Source organism: Psammomys obesus, unplaced genomic scaffold (genome assembly GCF_907164565.1).
Source record: "Psammomys obesus unplaced genomic scaffold, mPsaObe1.curated_primary_1811, whole genome shotgun sequence".
Lineage (NCBI taxonomy): Eukaryota > Metazoa > Chordata > Mammalia > Rodentia > Muridae > Psammomys > Psammomys obesus.
In genome coordinates, this window is record NW_026596125.1 from 12,276,024 (window position 1) to 12,299,249 (window position 23,226).

At 39.4% G+C, this 23,226-nt stretch overlaps 1 pseudogene; it reads left to right on the forward strand.

Moving 5' to 3' along the window:
* The first annotated feature begins 286 nt into the window (after positions 1-286).
* LOC129665234 (small nucleolar RNA SNORA17) lies at positions 287-404 on the forward strand (annotated as a pseudogene).
* The last annotated feature ends 22,822 nt before the right edge of the window (positions 405-23,226 follow it).

The following is a 23,226-nucleotide window of genomic DNA, read 5'->3' on the forward strand; positions in this document are numbered from 1 at the left end:
TGAGGGTGGATCGGAAATGGTGAGGACTAGATGAAGAGAAATCAGACAGCAAGCTACTTATATTGATCAGAAAATTGAACATAGGAGTACATGGTTGGTACAGTGGTCCTGGGAGAAAAGGAAGACCTTCTGAATCTAAAGTTGATATGATTTAATGAGAAATTAGATGCTGGAGTTGCGAAAGACGGTGAATAGAAAGAAAGTTTCTGTTGTCAGCTGAGAGACTGTGGTGTCACTCTCTAACCTGACAAAGGCAGAAGATATTCTAAGACAAGATGGGAGTTTGCCTGCTGCTGGAGGTTTAAGTAGCACATCTGGGTCAGAAACTGGCAGAGAAGAGAGAGGCTATGTATACGCTTACTGTTCTGATCAATGAGCACAAGAATGATTACTAGCCTAACATTCCCTGAAAAAAAAAAATAAAAGAGAGAGAAGGAGAGCCTGAGATGACCACCAGTCCAACACCAGGAGTGCCAGACAGAGAGTTAGCCTGAGATGGCCAGTCCAGTGCTGGGCAGAGTTGGATGTCCTCACAGGATGGAGAGCAAAGCTGAGACAGAAACCATGCCTGGAACTGTGGGCCCCAGGAAGGAGTGAGCCTGATACAGACCCTTGCAAGGAATCACTCAGGCAGGCTGGGCAAAAAGTGAGCCCACGATGGCCCACAGAATGGCACCATGGGGCCTGTACTGAAAGCTATCCTGAGATACCACCAGTCCATTCCAGCTCTATTCAGGCCTGAGGGAGGGGGAAGACCATGCCTGAGATGACCCCTTCCTGGTGCCACAATGCACAAATGGAGTATAGCAATTCTGAGACCACTCTAGAACCTGAACTCTGAATACCAGATAGCACTAAGAGGAGCGAGTCAGTGCTGGAGAAAGAGAAAGAGAACAAAAGAATGTGGACACAATAAAGAGAGGCAAAACTAGTAAACTGGGAGTTTTGAGGAAGAGCCTGATGTAAGTAGCTGGTGATATCACCTGGGACCATGGTGGAATTCTGTCCTGTGTTGCCACACCCAGGGGACCACACCTGGGTCTTGAGGTCATGAGAGCAGGAGAGCTGCCCTTGCCCCATACCTGCTGCAGCTCTCAGGAGAGAGGGCCTGCACCTCACCTGGCAGCACACTAAAGCTGATCCTGATGGCAAGGAAGCAATCTAGGTCTTCACTGACTTCTGTCTGCACCATCACTTCTCAAAGACCTATTTGTAGTTTGCCATTCTTAAGAGACAGAATTAGTTATTAACCTTTTCCAATGGAAATCTGATTTTTCTTTAGATTATTTTTTTAACTTCAGACTGACCAGATTCTGCGAACAGGATAGAAAGAATAATGAGTGTGGAATGACTGTTTTGATGACATCCTGGTCATCACTTCAATGGTACAAGTTCCACTAAATGACAAACCTCATCTCCACCCTGTCTAAGGCTTTGGTCGGAGAGCAGAGCTCAGCTTTAGGCCCTTTGGTAATCCATAAAACCTATCAAGCAAACACTGGTTTTTCAAACTAAACATTTTTGTCTCCCACATTCATATGTTGCAGGCCTGACCCGTGGATTGTATATTTGGATATGGTAGGGTTGAGAAGTTTAGGTTAAAGGAGGTAATACACAGGGGTCTCATTGAAGTGTGATAAAAGAGGCGCTCTCCCTTTCATGCACTCACATGAATAAGCTGTGTGTGCACAGAATTGGCTGCTGCCTACAAGCCAAAAGCAGAGTCCTCAGAATGAAATGTTTCATGCTGACCTTGGTCTTGAAATTTGCAACCTCCAGGAGTGAGAGAAATAAATGTGTGTTGTTTAAGCACCAAGTGTCTGAGACCTTGTTATGTTAGCTACAGCACACTGAAACAGACAATCATCAGAGAAACCAAAAATGGCAAACAGGGTTTATGTTCAAATCTGATACTCACTTGTGAACAGCCTCAGAAACAACATGAAAATGCAGGTATTTTTCTCATATGTCCCTATCATTTTCTTCATTTCTCAATGACACTTTCCTAGGTTGTAGTGTTTGGGAGGAAAAACAGATGGCTGGTGAGAACACAGAAATATGATCAAGATACAGATGATTCCTCAAAGGAGACAAGCTGCACTTAAATCCAAAGAAACTAATTTTTTAAAAAGAGAAGAAAATGATCTTAATATGAAACATGAAGAAAAAATAAAAGCTAGTTGGGTATTGTCGATCAACTATGTGTAACTTCTATAAAAAGAACGGAGTGTGGCATGGCACCTTTCAAGATATGTCACTACCAAGTTGTATGTGGCAAAAATTTAACCTTGAGGCAGATTTCTCTGGATTGGATGGGTCGTTGCTGGTTTACATCCATGCAGGTGACTGTGTGGTGTTGATAGGAGTGAGACAGAGAACACTGTGTTATCACAAAATACATCTATCCCAATGCACAACTTTGTTACACAAAGAATTTTCACCACTCAGCAGTCATTAGTTATCTGTAGTCCTTTGTTTAGGAGTGGAACCTTATAAAGTTTTTCTCCTTTCAAGTTAACATGTCCATTAATATTTCCATTTTCTGGTCTTGTTATATACCCATTTCTAGATGAGACTATTTCTAGAAGAATTCCTGTTATTCTGACTTTCGGTCTTTCCAACCTTTCTTCTTCAATGGCCCCGAGCCGTAGATGCAGCAGTTGCGACATAGATGAATACCCTGGGGATGGGAACCCATGATCCATTGAGTTCCACATTGTTTCCAGTTATGATTTTCTGTGATAGTCTCCATGTGTTGTGAGGAGAGATTTCTTTGATGTGGGTGGTGGCTACCTCATCTCTAAGGACAAGATTCAGAATGTCACGAGGAATGTTGCTATTTTGTCAAAGTGAAGGTGATGGGTTCTTTTCTAGGTCTATGGCCTCACTTGCCCCTTAAAAGCTAGCTAGAATTTTCAGAATCAGCTGTGATTTCCATCCTGTTGGCCAATTAGACTGATGCTTATTGCCACTGATATGAGGGACACTTACTGCAACTTTATGCATAGTTTCCATGTCTTTATGCATATATTTCCATAGTTACTGTGGTTCATAGGTATTGCAGCTGTGCGGGACCGTTTAGTTGCCCCCACACACACACACACTTGGTAGTTTGCATATAGTACTAGAACCATGGAAGCTATTCAAACATTTTACAAAGTACAAACAAACAAACAAACAATAAAAAAAACCTATTGTCATCTTTACGGTTTCAGTTTGATTTGAGTCACCTGCTAGTTGTTGAAAGGAGATAAATGGTTGCTTTCTCATTGAATTAAATAAATACAAACAGCTGTGCAGCAGGTGGTAGACAGGTAAGAAAAAAAATCTTAAATATAAAAGATGCCAAATGCTGACATAGAAACACAACAAAAGACAGATACTGGAGTGCAAAGCAGTAACCTAGCCAAGGTGGTGTAAAAGAAGATACTTAAAGTCATTGACCCTGACCAATCATATGTGTTGATGCCGTCTATAACCTCAGACCCGACAATGCCATCTCTGGACCCAGAAAAGGGAAATCATGACAATGATATGTAAAGTCCATTTGCGCTTTCATCCTCCCATGAATGACTACATATATCTTCCAGCACAAACACTGGTGACATGCGTCACAAAGAGGCATCACAGCAAGAATCCCACCTAGAGTTTAAAGAAAAACTATGATCAAAGGCATTTTTCACAGTACTATCCCTCAAAGTAAGTCATCACTTGAGGGTGACATGATCTGCATTAATTAATTATCACATTTGCAATATTAACTTATGAGTGTTGATTCTTCCCTATCTGTACTTTGGTTTCGCTCATTTTACAATTTCACAGCAGGAATCCACTTAGCTTATGTTCCTACTATTAACTCACAACAGATGAACACAACATTTCACATCATTCAATACTGGATCTAACACACTAATTAGCAATCTTTTTATTTCCTTCCACTCATTAACTTACTGAATGGTTTTCCTTCTATAGACACTAATCAGCATTTTAACAATTGTGTTCTCTAAGCACTAGATTAAGATTAAATAAGCGAACCTCAAATCAGACTTTGCTGGCACTAATTCATACTATCCCGAAACCGGAATGTTTTTAATTTAGTAACTATATCAGCTGGGGAGGAGGTTCAATGGGTAAAGTGCTTGTTACACAGGACAAGGACCTGAATTCCCGGCACATGTGAAAAGCTAGGAGCAGTGGGACCCACCTGTAACTCCATCCCTGGGGAAACAGAAACACGAGCATCCCTGGGGTTTGCTCACCTGGGGCTCGCTCACAGTTCTCCTGCGGAATTAGTGAGCTCCACATTCAGGGAGAGACAATTCTCAAAACCACAAGACAACGATAATTGAGGAAAATGCCAGATACCAACATTCAGCCTCTCCAACCACACTAACAAGTACATACACAAAAGTAAAGAGATAATGACCCTTAGATACGGGTTATATCCTTATTCAATAGCATATTTAGCCGTTTGGGCAATCCTAATGCCTAAAGATGGTAGTTACGACTTTCAGTACACTTCAAAAAAGAGAGGTTGGTTACGGTCACATTGCTAGACTGGATTTCCTCCATAGAATCATACCTTCACAATCCCTACACACTTACTGGCATTACCATTATTTCCAGATATTTTTTCTTAGCTACTACAGAAAATCTTGAGTCAAAAAAACTGAGGAAAGAAGAAAAAAAAAAAAAAAAAAACAGCTTTGGTTCCTCGGTAAAATGGTAAATCAGAAGCTAGCTTTGTGTAATCCAGCAAAAGAGAATAGTTGGGTTTTAGAATGACTCTATTCCTATGAGATAAAGAGCTAAAAATGAAATAAACAAACCTAGTCGAGATCTTTTCTGCAGAAAACTAGTCAGGAGCAGACAACAGTACCAACCCAGCCGAACTCTGCACAAAGGTGCAGTCAGCAGCAGCTGCCAGGAAGGAGTTCCCTCCTAGCGCACAATGCGGCACAGCAACGGTAAACTAGAGACTGACCAAGTTAAAGAGACACAAACGGGAGCTGTGAACACCGTGGGCAGAGAGGCTGGCTGACAGCAAGTGTGTTCAAACAGAGGAAGAAGTGTGATATAGGAGCTGAAGGCTGAAGTCCTCCATCAGAGCCCTCCAGTGGACAGCTTGAGGGAAGGACCTTCAGCATTGTCTGGAGGAGCAACAACATGAAGGCAAGAAAGCTCATGGTCTCCAAAATATCAGAGGCTCAGCTGTACCTGGTAGGCAGGGGTTCTTAGAGCAGGTAACCACAGCGGCAAGCTGAGTTCAACTCAGTAAGACCTCTCTGTAGAAAGACCTCCACAGTCTCCAAATACTAAAACTAGCAACATCGCCTCCCAAAGAGAATGCTACAAAAGACAGCCAGAGGCAAAGGAGAAACCATGTCATCACATCTAGAAAAAAAATCATAAATCATATTTCCCAGAAGTACCCTAGTGTCATAGTCTCTGAACATTACCATTGAAGCGGTGAGTGAATGCACAGTGTATTCTACCGCAAGTGAACACAATTGGTATCAAATCATTGCATGCTATGACAGTTGTCTTCCCACCTAAGTATCAACAAGGAGCATAAATCTAAGTGAATTAAACTGCAATCTTTCTTTCAAGAAAGTCTCAGGAGTTCCACAGTGCAGAAGGAAAGACCTCTATGACCAGAGCTTTGTATATAAGTTTACGTGTGTATACTTGAATTCCTGTAGTTGCTCCCCTAATTTTCATTATTTTTTTTATTTGGTTTCTAGGTATGTAAGGACAAAAGCACAATCTCTTGCAGTATTTTCTATTTCAACATCAACACAAAATGAATCTCTAATAAACAGTAATTCTTTTTTTTTTTAAAGGAAGTCTCATATAAAATAAAACAAATTAAAACACTGGGAAACAGGACAAAATGAAAACTGGAGGACAGATTTATCTTCAAAGGCAGGTAAACATTAACAAAGAAAAACAAAAAAAAACAAGCCACTATGGCACTTGTATAAATTTACAGCTCCTCAACACTAGAAATCAGTAATAATGCAACAACTCAAACACCAGAAAAAAGATTGCAGACTCCTACTCCAAAAGGGATAAATAGGCACATAAAGAACACAAATAAACACATGGATAGAGTAAGGAAATTAACCAGGACCTACGTAAAAGGGTTAATGATATAGATGAAATAGCATTTAAAGGAGGAATTCAGAAACACAGAAAATTCAACAAAGAAATTGCGACTAAAGAACCAAAGAAAAGTTTTGAAAATAATGTCAATTAGTTTAATACAGAGTGAACTATAATATCAGCAAACAAAAAGATGCAGAAGAATTAATTTCAGGGATAGGAGACAAGGTTGAGGCAATAATACCTTTAGACAAATATGAAAAACAACATTTGAACATGACAAACTTCCAAGTATTATTTCATGAATGCAGACATAACAATCCAGGGCGTAGAGGCTGAGATGAAGTCTGAAGGCATAGAAAATGTATTTAATTGAACTATAGCAGAAATATTCTCAAATTTAGACAGAGACATCTAAACATGAGGCAGTTAGCATTCCAAACAGAGATGGCCTCTCCATAGCATATTGTCGTAGTTTTCATCCTTTTGCTCTGATAAAATACCCCAACAAAGGCAATTTAAGAATGAAAGGGTTTATTTAACCATAATTCCAAGTTGCAGCTCATTATGGCATGGGTGGAAGTTACAGGAGCAGTAACTTGAGGGAACGCATCACATTGCTTCCCAACATTGTGAACCCCAAAATTTTGAACTGCAAATCACTGTGTTTTATTTGGTGTGGTTGAGTCCTACCACACACCTTTTATCCAAAAGCTTTCTGCACTCAAGATTTAATAAAGTTAACCATAGGTCAAGAGGGGGAGTAAGAAACCAGTTGACAGGGATTAAAGAGTAGGAGGGACTTTGAATTGAGTGGAAATTAAGACAGCATGGAGAAGAAGAAAGAGATTTTTAGCTCAAGCTCTGGCTTCAGCATCTCAGCTCTCTTGCTTTTTGGACTTGAGATAGCAACCCGTTGGCCTTGGGTTTTTTTTTGGCCTTTTCCTCCTAGGCTGTCAGCTGAGGTAGTGAGCCTTTAGGGCTTTTTCCATGGAGTCCTGAGCTGAGAAGGAAGGTCAGCTGGGCACTTTTCTGCCCATCTGAGTTATCAGGTTTTCCCGCAGCGTCTGGCTCTTGAGTCTTTATTTGTAAAACTGAAAGACTGGAATATTTTAGTTTTATAAAACATCAGCAGAGAGTGATGGAAGCATGCTTTTCCACAAGTAACTGTCTCTTCCTTATATAGTTCCGGCTCCGTTGCCCAGGGAATGGCCTCACCCACAGTGTGTGGAGCTTCCTGCTTTGGTTAAAGTAACCAAAATAACTCCCCTCTCTATGGCCACACCACCCGGAATGCTGAATCTCATCTGATAATTCCCCATGAGCATGTTCAGGGTCCTGTCCCAAAGTGGATAGGTTCATTTCCCAGGTGGCACTAGATTCTGTTAAGTTGATAATACATATTAGCAATCACATGCATGAAAATAAAGACATCAAATGTGCAAAGCGCATCTTCTGTGGAGATGCTTCAATGAGTAAAGTACTTGCCATAAAGGTGTGAGTTTGAATCCCTAGCAACCAGGTAAAAGGCCAGGGATGGTGATACACACCTATGATTCTAGTGCTGAAAATGTGTAGACAGGAGGATCCCAGGGACTTGCAGACAGCCAGTGTAGCTAACTGGTGAACTCTAGGTTCAACAAGAGACCCAATCCCAAAAAAGTTTCAAGAAACCTGGAAAGAGAAAGACATTTGACAACAGTCTCTGGCACACATACCTGCTGTACACAGATATATACTCATATACACAGTGTTAAAGAGCCCGAATGAAATTTTATTTGATATATATGCAGAGAACAGGGAGGTAGGTAGATTTCCATATAGGAGAAAGAAGTAAAATAAACAAATGGTAAGATACAAGGCAAGAGATAAGAAGACTGAGAGATTAAACACATGGTCCACAGATAGAGGAAGTCCTCCTCCCCTCCTGTCTGACCCTAGCCTATCAGTTCCCATCAGGACTGCCTGGATCCTCTTCCTCTGCGGGCTGGCTAAACCATCCCACCAGAGAGAAACACTCACAAAAATACTCAATAAAATACTCTCAAACCAAATCCAAGAACACATCAAAGATATAATCTACCATGACCAAGCAGGCTTCATCCCAGGCATGCAGGGGTGGTTCAATATACAGAAATCCATCAATGTAATCCACCACATAAATAAACTCCGTACCAATCCACCTTCACCTTCATTTTGCATGGTCAGTCTGCTCTAGGAACTGCACAGCACTTTACTTTGTCTGCATAAGAGTTTTATGAGATGCATCAGCTTTGTTGAGAGAAAGTGTACCTTCCTCATAGGCAAATGCCTACTCTGAGTTAGAATAAGAAGTGTGAGATATCCAAGTGAGCGTCAGTATTTGCAACGTGATTCTCTCCTTGCTGATCTCCTACCTCGTGAGCTCCTAAAATGAACACAATCTTGCAAAGTGACTCACATTTTATCAGGCAGTAAAACAGATTTCTATCTGGTTCTTTTTTTATTGCATATTACTGTCTTCAGAAGTAAAAGGGACATTTTTATTAATCAGCTTTGTGGCATATAATTTATGTCCAATAAAATTTCTCATTTTGGATGTACATTTTGATGAGTTTGGGGAAATGTACACAGTCATATAACCTCTATCATAATAATTACATAAAATTTTCTTTATTCCCCAAAGTCTTCCTCTGCATTCAGTAATTTTCTTGTCCACCCATCTCAGTTCGAAACCCAAATTCTTTTGGTTTCACTTTAAAACAATCCACAGTCTTTTGTTTCTTAGCTTTAAGATTCTTTTGAACTTCACCCATATTGCTGCATATATTGTTACAATGTAAAATATAAAGATTTTTTTCATTTATTTATTGGTTATAAGAAGTTTTTATAATATTCAGATACAGCAAATGAAGCTGTTCTAAATATGTGCATACAAGTATATGCAGAGCTCTATGGTTTTGTTTCTGTCGAGGAAATATATGGGTGTATAAGGCTCAGATGGTAAGTCTATGGTAATGCTTACCTAAAACTTCCAAGCTGTTTTCTGAAATAGCTGTATCATTTCACAATGCTACAGCAGTACTCCATTTACTCCACAGCCCCAGCACACATGAGATAGTCACGCTTCTAAATTCTGACCTTTCTACTGTGGGTTTAGAATTGTACCATTTCATTATGACTTGAATTTGCATTCATTTAATGACAAAGAGTATTGAGCTTTTAAAAGTTATTTGCTGTTTTTATCATCTCTTTAGTAAAATGTCTTTTCAAATATTTTGCATAGTTTTGTTTATTTACTTGGTTTCTTATTATTGAAAAGTTCTCTGCTGTTCAGAACCAAAGCCTCAATCAGGTAGAGCATTGCTAAATATTATTTTATTTTGCTCTTTCACTTTTTAACAGTTTTAGCCAAGGAGCAAAAGACTTACTTTTGGAGCAGTCTAATCCACCTCTTTTATTATTCATGTTTTTTTCATATTTGCAATATGTTTGTTTACCCCAAAATGTTTACCAAGATTTTGTCATGCATTATTTTTCTAGAAGTGTTAAAAATAGCCTCTTTTAGCTCTGTGTTTCATTTGGAGCTGACTTTTCTATACTTCTTGGGTAAAGAATTATTTTGTACACATTTTCATGTTAACATACAGTCAACTTGTTTGTGTCCAATTTATCAATTTAATGTCTGCACAACTTTGTAAAAACAAAAACAGCCAAATACATGAGATTCCACTTCTAGGCTTTTATCACTCCCATTGCTTTATTTGTTTACATCTAACTAATAACACATTCTCAATTATTGTAGATTTCTTTACGATAAAGCTAGAAATCAAATCATTTAATTCCTCCAATTCTCTTATTTTTCAAAATTTCAAACTGTCCTGTGCTTCCATATATATTTTTTTTATAAAAAGTTTAGGAAAAAATGTTCCTGGAATTTCTAGAGAGATTGTATTGAATCATCAGGAAAATAAAAAATCGACATCCTAACAGTAAGTCTTAGTTCTAGAAAATGACGAAATCCTCCATTTATTTAGCTCCTTTTCAATCTTTTTCCCTCATTCTATAGGTCCCCTGATAGAATCCTGCTGCTGTTTCTGGTACCTGCTAACACTCTTCCTGACCTTCTTCAATGACAAGTACAACCTGGATGAACTGTAGCACATACACAAAACTTGGAGCATGGCTCCATTTGCTGAAGACTAACCATCCAGGTTTTATTGTATTTCCATTGTGAGTAATTTTCTTACAAAACATAATGAATAGGTACTGATCAGCATTATCCCTGAGAACATTAGTCAATGTTCATATTCAACAACACTGCATAAAGTATTTACCACTGTGAATTTTTTTCTCCAAGAATTCAAATCACATGACAGAATGCAAACAAGCCATTTGAGATTCTTGATAGGTAATATTGTATTCCTATATATTATTTTTCATACCTATTTATAGACCTTCTTGCTCCACAGGTGTTCATACATATGTGGGTCATTACAGAGGCCATCACAAACAGATGTGACAAGAATCAACCCGCCAAGGATCAGAAGACTTTGTTATAAGATGAATTGTCTTGATTGTACTCCCTGGGTGCTCTGGATGATTTCAAAGCTGTGGCAAAGAGTTGGGAATGCCAAGCCGAGGTGGGTCTGAACAAAGGCTGGGCAGGCAGGGATCCATGGAGAACCACATGAGCCTGTTTAGACTTGCTGTGAAAGAGCCAATAGCACAAGGCAATAAGGGGTGAAATCTAGCCCCACACACCTTAGTAATCCCTGAACTTAATGACCTGAATTAGGCTGGCGGAGGGATTTTTCTTAACTTACAGGAAAACAGCTGTGAAGCCCCGGACCTCACAGTCCCTCTCTCAGTGCGCTGGAAACTGGCTAATGCTTGTGGAAGACTGTCTAAGGGAATAAAAATAAAATGCTTTAAATACCTTAAGTAGAAAAGGAGATTTGTTCAAGTGTGCAGGACTATCCCAGGAACCAACATCAGGGTGATGACTAAACCAGGGCTATCCCAGGAACCAACATCAGGGTGACTACTGACCCACACAAGCCTCACAAGGATTGAGTGTCCCTCCACCCCTACCTCCTCTTCTTTCTGTGTGAGCTATTTGCTCACACAGAATGCTACTTCATCATATACAGGCTGAATGTAAGTTGGGAACAGGGTTTCAGGAAAAAAAAATGATAGTTATTCTCAAACCATATTATGTCTGAAGCACCTACTTGGGAGTATAAGGAGAGAGCGACTTCCTAAAGAACAGAAATGCCTTTTTTCTGACACTGATACAAGAACTGCCTCCACAAAATTACCTGCAGAGAAAGTTCTAATCGGTGGCACACAATTGAATGTGGCTCCTTAGAAAGCAAAATAGAATGAGTAGTAGTGTCTAAACAGGCTGCCATGGACAACAGCTCCCTTGTTTGTATAGCCTCAAGTATCAAACCTGTGTTTTGCATACAAGGTACCCGCCCAATGCAGCCTCACTCCCTAGTGGTCCCATAGTTCAGCTCTTTTTCTCTAAGAAGGCATCCGCAGTTGTTATATATTTAATGATCTATTTATTGCCTCTTTTGGCTACTTGGTCAGCTTCTGCTTTTATTTATTAATCACTTTATGTAAGAAGTCTTCCAGATTTCACACTTCTTAACTATATGGCAATCATGTCTCACAAGATACATAACTAAACATCAATTCCTTGTTTCTGACTAATTTGTCATTACTTCTACAAAAAAAAAAAAAAAAAAAAAGAGTAGACACCACAGTTTTCATAAACAGAATAGGTTCATTTGGACCTGTTGAAAATTAAGATTATAAAGTCTATTTTAAAACATAGTAAACAGAATTTGATTAATTATTGGGACGTTTCAGAGAGCATTTCTTTTTAATATATTAATTACAGGTTATGGTTATTTATTTTGTATCCCAGATGTAGCTCCCTCCCTCATTCTCTCCCAATCCCACCGTCCCTCCCTCATCTCCTCCCTTCCCCTTTCCAAGTCCACTGATGGAGGAGGTCCTCCTCCCCTTCCATCTGACCCCTGTTTATCAGGTTTCATCAGGACTGGCTGCAATGTCCTCCTCTGTGGCCTATCAAGGCTGCTCCTTCCTCATGAGGGAGAGGGAAGGTCAAAGAGCCCTCCAGTGAGCTCATGTCAGACACAGTCTCTGTTCCCCTTACTTGGGAACCCAATTGGATACTGAGCTGCCATAGGCTACATCTGAGCAGGGGTTCTAGGTTATATCCGTGCATGGTCCACACAAAGACCCAACAAAAAAGAGCATTTCATTTTATGAATATACACCAAAGATCTTGAATCAGTAAGTTCATAATGAAGATGTGAAAAATATGACCCAGAAGGAATAAAAATAAACTTTTAATGAGGAGGCAATTTCTATGTTCATGTTTACCTAGTATGTTAAATTCAATATAGTTCTTTCATATTAAGTTGGCAAAAACATTCTTTTTTATTTTTTTATTATTATTAATTACACTTTATTCATTTTGTATCCCCCCAAAACATTCTTATGTAATCTTTATATAATGTTTTAAAGCTTATATACATAAATATATATATAGCTCAAAAATGTTTTCTGACTTTCCAAAAAGTGGATCAAATAAATAATCTAAATTTCACAATCAGTGAAGCATTAATCACTGTAGCTTCACTTTATATATGTGACCTCCCAGCCCTGTGCCCTGAACACAAATGAACAACTCTGATGACTCATATAACATCCTGAGAAGCACATATGCCTTTAGATGGGATTACAAAGGAAAGGAAAAGAAAAAAAAATATTTTTAATTAATTCCCTAAACCCTAAACTCATAGATAAAATATTTATAAAGGATTTAGGGAGGGGTGATTCCAGTCTTGCTGACTGAGTTCAACCACCATGTACACTTCATTATTTTCCTTACTGCTTTTGCGCTTCCAATTTAAGAATGACATATGTTCAAATATATTTTTACTTTAATAGTGTAATGATATTTTCCCATGTACATCTAGCAAGAGCAGAAAATTGAAACCAAATTGATCTTTTGAAGTTGCACCCAGAATCTTCTTCCTCCTATCTCCTCTAGCTGCTTCCACAGAGGAATGTCTCTGAAATAAATTATAGCCACCGCTTGTGTAAACCACATTCAGCTGCTGACTACAAACATCCAATTAACTGTTCTAACAATGGCTGAAATGAGCTCTTGCTGTTTGTAGGTTACTGGACTGCTTCTGATTGGCTACTCCCTCTTGCATTTTTACGTTAGATCATAGGCACAGCACTGAAACCGAATCCATAAGCTTGGAGACCCTGTCTGAGCAGAAAGGAAAAAAATGTTCGAGTTGTGCTCTGACCTGTATGATCTCTTGTTCATAAATGTAAGCATGAAGAACAGAATTATTCACACTAATTGGACACAGAGGTTATTAGTAACAAAACAGGGACTATAAATATGGGAGGATGGTGAGGTGTGAAACACACTAGGGGAAGGTATTGGTGGATATTATCAAAGTACATTGTGCAAATGTATTAAATTTTCAGAGTAGATTAAAATATTATTTGAAATACTGCATGTAACACACTGACATCGGTATTGAAACTATCGATATTATTATGACTTCATTAGAAGAAACTTATGGTTGACACCAGATAAAATAGCAAAATCAGAAGAAGCAGAGTTGGAATTGGTTTTATCCACACGTTAGTGCCAGGTCTGCTACTGGAGAGCCGCAGCCTCACTCTGCTTCTCTTGGCCTGGAAAGTAGAAACAGGATGTGATTTCTTCCTGTGTTTGGAAAGCCCTCAGAGAGCACAGAAAGGCAGAGATGGAGCAGTGAGGCGGCTCAGCCAGTGAAGGTGCTTACCACTAAGCTTCCACTTAGTTCATGGCATAGGACCTAGGTATAGAAGGGAGAACAGACTCCCAAAACTGTCCTCTGACATCCACACGCATGCCCTAACATATTCACACCCACTCACACAAGTAAAATTTGATAAGCTAACTTAATTATTTAAAGAAATAGAGATATACCGTGTGAATCTTTCTGCTTCTAGGATAGCTCACTCAGAAGGATCTTTTCCAGATCCCACCATTTACCTGCAAATTTCATGATTTCCTTGTTTTTTATTGCTGAGTAATATTCCATTGTGTAGATGTACCACAATTTGTGCATCCATTCCTCCACTGAGGGGCATCTGGGCTGTTTCCAGCTTCTGGCTATTACAAATAAGGCTGCCACAAACATGGGTGAACAAATGTCCTTATTGTGTACTTGAGACTCTTTTGGGTATATGCCTAGGAGTGGTATAACTGGATCTTGAGGAAGTGCTATTCCTAGTTGTCTGAGAAAGCGCCAGATTAATTTCCAAAGTGGTTGTACAAGTTTACATTCCCACCAGCAGTGGAGGAGGGTTCCCTTTTCTCCACAACCTCTCCAGCATGTGCTGTCTCTTGAGTTTTTGATCTTAGCCACTTTGATGGGTGTAAGGTGAAATCTTAGGGTCCTTTTGATTTGCATTTCCCTGATGGCTAATGAGGTTGAACATTTCTTTAAGTGTTTCTCTGCCATTCGATATTCCTCTATTGAGAATTCTCTGTTTAGCTCTGTACTCCATTTTTTAATTGGATTGCTTGATTTTTTGCTGTTTAACTTCTTTAGTTCTTTATATATACTGAAAATTAGTCCTCTGTCAGATATAGGGTTGGTGAAGATCCTTTCCCAATCTGTAGGCTGTCATTTTGTTCTGAGGACAGTGTCCTTTGCTTTACAGAAGCTTTTCAGTTTCATGAGGTCCCATTTATTGATTGTTTCTCTTAGAGTTATCCAAAAAGGCAAAGAGGATGGACATCAGAAGAAGGAAAAAAGAACAAGTCAGGAACCTGATACAGAGGACCTCTGAAAGGCTCTGCCCTGCAGATTATCAATGCAGATGCTGAGACTTATGGGCAACCTTTGGGCAGAGTGCAGGGAATCTTATGAAAGAAGTGGGAAACAGTAAGATCTGGAGAGGACAGGAACTCCACAAGGAGAAAAACAGAACCAAAAAATCTGAGCACAGGGGTCTTTCCTGAGACTGATACTCCCAACCAAGGACTATGCATGGAGATAACCTAATGACCCCTGCACAGATGTAGCCCATGGCAGTTCAGTATCCAAGTGGGTTCCATTGTAATAGGAACAGAGACTGTCTCTGACATGAACTGATTGGCCTGCTCTTTGATCACCTCCCCCTGAGGGGGAAACAGCATTACCAGGCCACAGAAGAAGACAATGTAGCCAGTCCTGATGAGACCTGATCGACTAGGATCAGAAGGAAGGAAAAGAGGACCTCCCCTATCAGTGGATTTGGGGAGGGGCGTGCATGCAGAGGGTGGAGGAAGGGAGGGATTGGGACAGGAGGAGGGAGAGAACTACAGGGGGGAAACAAAGTGAATAAAGTGTAATTAATAAAGAATTTTAAAAAAAGAAATAGAGATATAATTGCTGTTTTCCAACAATTTATGATGGCTTCAGCAAAACATAATTAACTTACATAAAATAAAAATAACTGTGGAAATTTTATCAACTTATTGTTTTTCATCACAAACAAAAGAGAGAAATCACAATTTATTATTTTTTAACATAAGAACACTGAGGCATGATGATTATAATTATAAATTTTTCCCTGTTAGGTAAATAACATAACCAGAAAGAGAGAATCAGAGGAAAAAGAATTGACGATCATACAGAAATCCTAGAAACATGGGTTGGTGGGTTTGTTTGTTTGTTTGTTTGTTTGTTTGTTTCAAGAAAAAATGGAACAATTTGGAGAAAATAATCTTTCATACACAACACTGATAAGAACATAAATTAGTATTGCCAGCATAGAAATTAGTTTGAAGATTCCTCAAAAAAACATGGAAAACAGAAGTACTGTTAGATCAAGTGACATTATTCCTGGGTATACTACAGAGACTCCTGTGCATTGTGTTTATGGCAGCACTATCCACAGTGGCACCTGGAGGGGATCAAACTAGGTGTAGCCAATGAAAGATGTGATGTATAGACTATCAACTGGAGAGTAGGGTGACAGGGAAGGAGTTTGTGGAAGCATATCTGAGAGGGAATAGAGGGAGAAAAGAGGGGACAATGGATATAATACTATTTCAATTAAAGATAATAACATAAAGATATGTGAGTAAGGAGCACTATTTCGGAGGAGGAAATTTCCAGCAAGAAGAGGAAGAAGGAACAGCAGAAGAAAATAAGAGGGTGGATATAGTTAAAGTGCATAATGTATACTCATTAAAATGTTATTATGAAACCAAGTTAATTAACACAATTAATATACACTAACGAAAACTGAAGAAAAGAAATGTTTCCTAAGTACATCATTGGGGGGCTCATGGAAGCAAATTGCTACATTTCAATTGTCGTTTCTCCAATCATGAAAGTAGGTGTCACCACAAACTGCAGGTAAAAGTCCCTTCTGAAAGCACTTATCTCGCTAGGAAAGAACGGCATTGACTTGACTGTGCATATTTTGTTCTTAGAAAATTTACCTTGGCTATATGACAATGGGCCTAGAGATCAGGTTTGTCTGAATCCATTGCCCATGCTCTAACCTAGCATGTGCTTTGTGTTGAAACATGGATATAGTAAGCTTAATGGATTATAGGAACTTATGCCATAGTATCTGGGCTCTTTGACTAATCATGTTAACTGTCATGGAACACTATCTCTGGGCATAAATGTCTTGAAGTCAGAACAGCTCTGTAACTCATCTGACATCCTGGCATGACTGGACTCTCTAAAATTTCCTCACAGAGGGAAGGGGTTCTCATGAGGGACATGCATGCAAGCAGCCCTGTTCCAGAGTTTGTAAGTGTTTGACAGTTGCTGAGGTGAGGGTAGACTTTTCCAGCAGTGTCTCTGCCCACAGGTTGCAGCTGTTCTTGTAGACATCCACCCCTTAGAAGTGATATCAGCGAAACTCATTGGCTCGCCAAGGAAGAAATGACCCTGAATAGTGCCTTTGTTCTGTCGTTGGCCCTCTATCTAGAACAAACAGACATTGTTTTCATGTCTCCTCAGGAAACTCAACACAACAAAGTATGTACGTGGAAGAATCGAGCACACGTGGCAACGGTAATGCCTCCATACATTTGACATCACCGCAAATTGTTCTGAGTCACGGGGTAAAAATGGGATTGGTGGTTTCCATCCATTCTATAACAATAAGGAAACTAATACTAACAGAAAAGAAATGTAAGTAAAAGAATAAACACCCAAACCTGAACTAATATCTCGACCCTTTATTTATATTATTATTTTATTATATTATATTTTATTTTATTTTATTGAAAGATTATTCTCTCAAACAATACATCCCAAACACATGGCTGATGAGATATATCTAATGTCATTCTAACAGGAATTCTTTAAGACAAAACAGAAGTCCTTATCCTCATTTTACAAATAAGAAAATGGCTCATATTAATATATCTATGACTATATAGTTTGAAAAACTTTCGACCAACTGTCTTATGTCCTCATTTAGCTCATTCACCATATATACTTAATATCTCTTGTAATTTCACTTTCTACCTCTTATTTCAAATCCCCTCTTTGCTATACTTTAGCAAACCATGTAAATACAGAGGATATTTCTTCAAAGTAATATGTCAGAAATATCCGAGAACGCTGATCTCTTCCCACTGAAGCTATTCCTTTCTCACATTTAGATGTCAAGTGGGAACATTTTAGGAGCACACATATCTGGGTATATGTACACACAACTGTACGACTTGTACCATGAAACCTATGTCTAGAAACAGAAACATCAGGTATTTAGAATGTGGTTTATTCATCCTTGTTTTTCCATGTCATCTACCTAGACAGTCATAAAAGAAAATAATCTAACTAGAAAAAGGAATATGTAGATGAAAGCACAGAAAGAAAGGTTTATTGATTAAAATGACCACAGCTCATAAGAGCCTGGTTGTGAAGTCTTTTATTATAAAGAAATTTTAATAGTACAGGCTCCGTAGTTGGTGACATCTGAAAGAGCTGTATTTTCTCACTGTCAAGTGCTGCTTTGGCAAGTGGAGGGGCAGAGGGTAAAACACAGAAATGCAGAAACGTCAGACAGGGCAATTATATTTGTTATCCTTATCAAATTTCCTCAAGAAAAATGATTTCTAGAAAATACCAGTGAGCCATGGAACAATGTTTGCCTTTTGTAGTAAGGCCAAATTGCTTCAGAATTTATGTTAGGCATATGATGTTATCTATGATTGTCAGCTGAAATGTAGGGGTCTAGAGTTCAGAAGAAAAACATTAAGTCTTCTCTTTTCTTGGAAGCCAATGTAGAGTAGAGTGGGAAAACACAGAAAAATTATAGCCTGTCTTTGATCTGACTGAGAACTAAATTACAATGTAATTGTGAGCAGATAGCAATATCTGAGTGCTGTCCTTATGATCCCAACTGTTCTCAGGTCTGAAAGTTGAGATGTAGCTACCGTGGTGTATCTGAGGTGGAGGAACCATCTTCAGTTACACCACAGTAGAAAAACAGTCGTTCACTATGCACAAAAAGTCCCTGGTTCCTGACTACTACAATGCAAGGCAGCTATTCTTCTTCACGTGTATTCAAGTATAAAGGGTTTGTATTACATCCTAGGCACTTACCAGTTGCACTAGCTTTAGCAACTTAATTAATTAATTTTAAGCTTTATTTCATCATCAGCAAAATAGGGATACTGCCACAAGGTTATTAAGTAAGATCTGAGTAAAGTTTGGATTGTCTGGGCAAATCATTCAAATTCTAAGTCTCAGTTCTCTCTTTAACATGAGAATAATAATGTCTATGTTCTCTGTTGCTGTAACAAAATACCACAACCAAAAGCTACCTAAGGAAGAAAGGGTTTATTTTAGCTCACACCTCCACAGAAACAAAAATGGTGGAAAATGCATGGCAGCAGAGGCAAGTATCAGAGCTCACATTTCATCCATGTACAGGAAACAGACAGACAAACAGACACAGAGACAGAGAGACAGACAGTGACAGACAGACAGACAGACACAGAGACAGAGAGACAAACAGTGACAGACAAACAGAGAGAAGAGGAGGTGAGGCAAGGCTATAAACCGTCCAAGCCCACCTGTCTATCAATGTCTTCCTTCCTTCCTTCCTTCAGACACCTCCTAATGGCTTCATTGCCCTCCCAAACGGCACTGCCAACTGAAGACACAATATTCAAATTTGTGAGCCTATGGAGGACACTTCTCATTTATATCAGGACAATGTATTCCATAGCACCATTCTGAGGGGTAAATGTGATGATGAGTTTAAAGTACTTAGTTACCAATTTACCATTAAAGACTTTAATAAATTTTATTTTAAACCTTGTTGTCAAAATCAAGTACTAACTTGATATGCAGGAGACAAAGACCTGGCAGGACTGCCTTGCCTGGCCTCAGTGGGCAAGGATATGCTCAATCCTGATGTGACTTGATGTGCTGGAGAGGGTTAATTCAGGGGGAGGGAGGCTTCCCTCTTCTGGGAGGGGAGGAAGGAAGAGGAGAAAGGAAAAGAAGGAGGGGGTCCTGGAAGGAGAGGATAGAGATGGTGAGGCACGCTTGGGATGTAAAGCAAATAAATAAATAAAATTTAAAAAAGAAATGAATGACACTATCGTGGACAGTGTGGGCACTCTCTACACCAAAGCAGCGTCTGAGTTACCCAGGGTCTCCAGACTCTCCCAAACACACTTGGCTGAGGTACTTAATTAAAAATATATGACTCCTCAGGGGAAAATCTGAGCCTGATTTAATTTGCTAAAAGGCTACAGAAATAGGTTTTTAAAAAGAATTTTTAAATTTATACCTAAAAATAAAGTATACCATCATCCCAATTCTCCTACTCTCCCATGCCCCAAAGAGAAAGACTCATTACGGCCCTCATGAGCCAGATGAAGAAATCACAACATCATTAAACCCTCCTCCAAGAAGGAACAACTGATATTAGGATCTCTGACCTCAAACACTTTTTGGGAATGGGGATAGTTTTATTGGAATCCTGAGCTGGAAAGCTGGTGTTCCCTGTGCCACACAGAGGACAAGCAACTGCAGATTTTTGTGACATTTTCTTACTCTTAATATCACACGTTATTAATGTCACAGGTACATACAAGCATGACAAATGGAGGAACATGGAATGACCATTAGGATTATAATATGTATATAAAGAACCCATCGAAATAGTCTGTGAGAATAAAAGACAGTATAAATGCTAATATCCCCACCTCTTACGGGTAATAATAATGTGTCATCTGGCTGAAGCAGTTTCTTAAGTACTTTATACTCTCTGCTGGAATCAAGTCATTAATCCCATTTATGCAGTTAGCAGGGAAGTTCTATGTCCAAGTTAAGGTCCTGAACAAAAGTACTGGAACTAATGACAAAGGGGAATAATTTTTTGCACTACAGCTATAATGTTGCTTTGCTAAACAGCACTTTTTGACACTGAACTTCACTTGGAATACTGACTTTATACTTGTACATCTCTACTGTTTTCAGGGTGGTTATGTAAGACCTGGGGTCTCACAGCTCAGGAGTTTAAGATCAAGCCCTTCCCAGAAACTCCCCCAGACCAAGACTCGTTGCAAAAGCAAGAGGTTTATTTACCATTGCGCAATGGGGTCACCCTTGCGGGTCAGCAAAGAGTGGCACCAGGAGACAAAGGCCTTTAGGTTTTTTAAAAGAAAAATTACAGGAAATTTGAAGTTGTAGTTTTGGCAATTTAGGATTAGATGAGGAAGCTATAAAGTAAGATAATTGGTTAGTCTTAGGTGCTTAAGTTTGGCCAGTCCTGCCAAATGTGGATGCAGCTGCAATTTAAGGTGGGGGTGGTTAGCTCATCCTTGAAGATTAGGGGCTTCGGACTTTTGGCTGGAGGTCAAAAGCTACTCAGAAGTCTGGGTTTGTTGCTAACAAACACTATCTCAAAGACAAGGGTCTGGTCCTTCTTTTTGCTGAGTGAAGGTCATTGCTTGCTTGCCCTTTTTTTTCTGTCCTAACAGATAGGGTCACATTTTTCCATTCTCTGGAAAGGTACTAAGAGGCTTTAGCTTAACCTGAACCTAAAACTCAAAGCTATAGGCTTTAGAAGACATACAGGTTACAAAGTTAGTCTGATCCTTTCAGTTAGCCCACATTGCGCGGTCTGTCCAGTCACCCCTTCCCTAAGGCACACATATTCCCATAGATCTATGAAGGCTCTCAACTTTTGTGATGCTCTGTCAGCTAGCACAGTGACTCAGCATACCATGGCACACTTCCCAAATTCTTTAAAATGATGTGTCTGTAGTCTGTTTCCTCTTTTTGTGAGATACAATAGTAGCAAAGAATATAGAGCAAACACCAGACTCAGGACTCCTAAGTATTTCAGCAATTAAGTTTCTGGTAATGTAACAAATTTCAAGCTGTTTTTTTGTTTTTGTTTTTGTTTTTTAACTGGGTGAAAAGTAAGACGTATTCATAAGTACATGGAAAAAGCAGGGGTGGATGGAGACATGAAAAGGAGGCAATAAAAAAGAAATCCTGTAGAGCAACTTGATGCGAAAGTTCCATGGGAACTCTAGGTAGAGAAACCCTCCCCAGGTGTGAATTTGTCGAGGTCTTTGTCCCTGAATGGTTTGGAAACAAAGAGCGTGAACCTGTATAGAGCATCAGCCTCCAGAATAAGGAGAGATGGTTATTTTGAGCAGCCAGGACAATAGTTTCTTCAGGAGATAATGGGGTACAAGCTGAGTGTTTAAAAACTAAAGAGATTCTTCATCATTGCTATGGTCCAACAGAGATCATGCCACAGACCCACTTTGTTCTTGTTCTACATGGCAAGCCTGTTTCGATAGGGGAGGCTCTGATGGTGCTTAAAAGGCTGCCGTTAGCCACTCTGCCTGTGCACACTCTCTGGGGGAATTCAGCCTCGAGGCTGTGTTGTAGGTGATTCTCTCTCAGCATCACTCTGTGACATCATTCTAAGCAGCTCCTCTTCCTCTTCCCAACTTGTGTTTAGCATGTGATGCAATAAAGAAACGAGAGGTAACTTTATGTCCAGAATTCTTCAAGGTCCCATCTGGGCATAGGAGGATGTCCCAAACCCCTGCTGTTGGACAACATACAGTGTTAAATTAAACAAAGCACCAATAGCTATCCTACTGAGATGGTAGGCGTGAGTTGTGACTGTCCTACACAGAGAACATATGGAAATTCTGCATGTAAGAAATATTGCTAAGTTAGGGAGTGACTTCAGCCAAGCCATAGACAAGGAAGTTCCACAAGAAGCTTCCTTGGCAGCTAGCCTTCACCTAGAAAACTGTCCTAACTATTTTTCTTAAGGAAAGGGAGAGAAAAGACAATGAAGAAAAATAGGACTGTAATGTAGGATGCATAGAAATTGCTAAAAGTAAACAATATAAAAAGCCACCCAATACTATAAATCATCAATGTGGATAAGAAAGATAGTAACACTTAATAAAGATCATTTCCAACACTTTTAGATTTTTTAAAAAATGAGAAAATGGCTAGAATCAAAATAATTTTATAAAAAAAGACATATGTTAGATAGTCTGAATAAAAGGCATTGGGTTTAGTTTTGAGTAGTAGACACATGGGAAAAAATTGGAATGTTAAGCTACCCATGAAGTCTTCTTCACTACAGGAAAAGATAAGTTCTTATTTCCAAATCCCCCAGGTCCATGGGACAACGGCACAACTGATCTGTTTCTGGACCAACTCCAGCCCATTGCAAAAATATTTTGACTAACAGAAGTTGACTTTCTATTTTAAAACTGCCTTAGGAAAGTCCGGGGAGCCCAGAATCAGCCCTCTGTGCCGAGGGCTTCCCTACAGATCTCCAGTGAAGGCTTCTGTACTTATCTTCAGTCACTGGGATGGAGGAGTGTTCCTGTCACAGAGTCAGTATGAGGCTGGGAGTAGTGGTTGTCCCCCCACCCCGGGAATAAACCCTCCTGTCTTACACCAAGAATATGGTTAGGAAACCAGAATTCTGAGCTCCAAGAGCAGAATGTTCTTCCACCAGCTCGCTATCCTTTGCCATGCTGTCATGTGGCCCTCCACAGCTTTGATT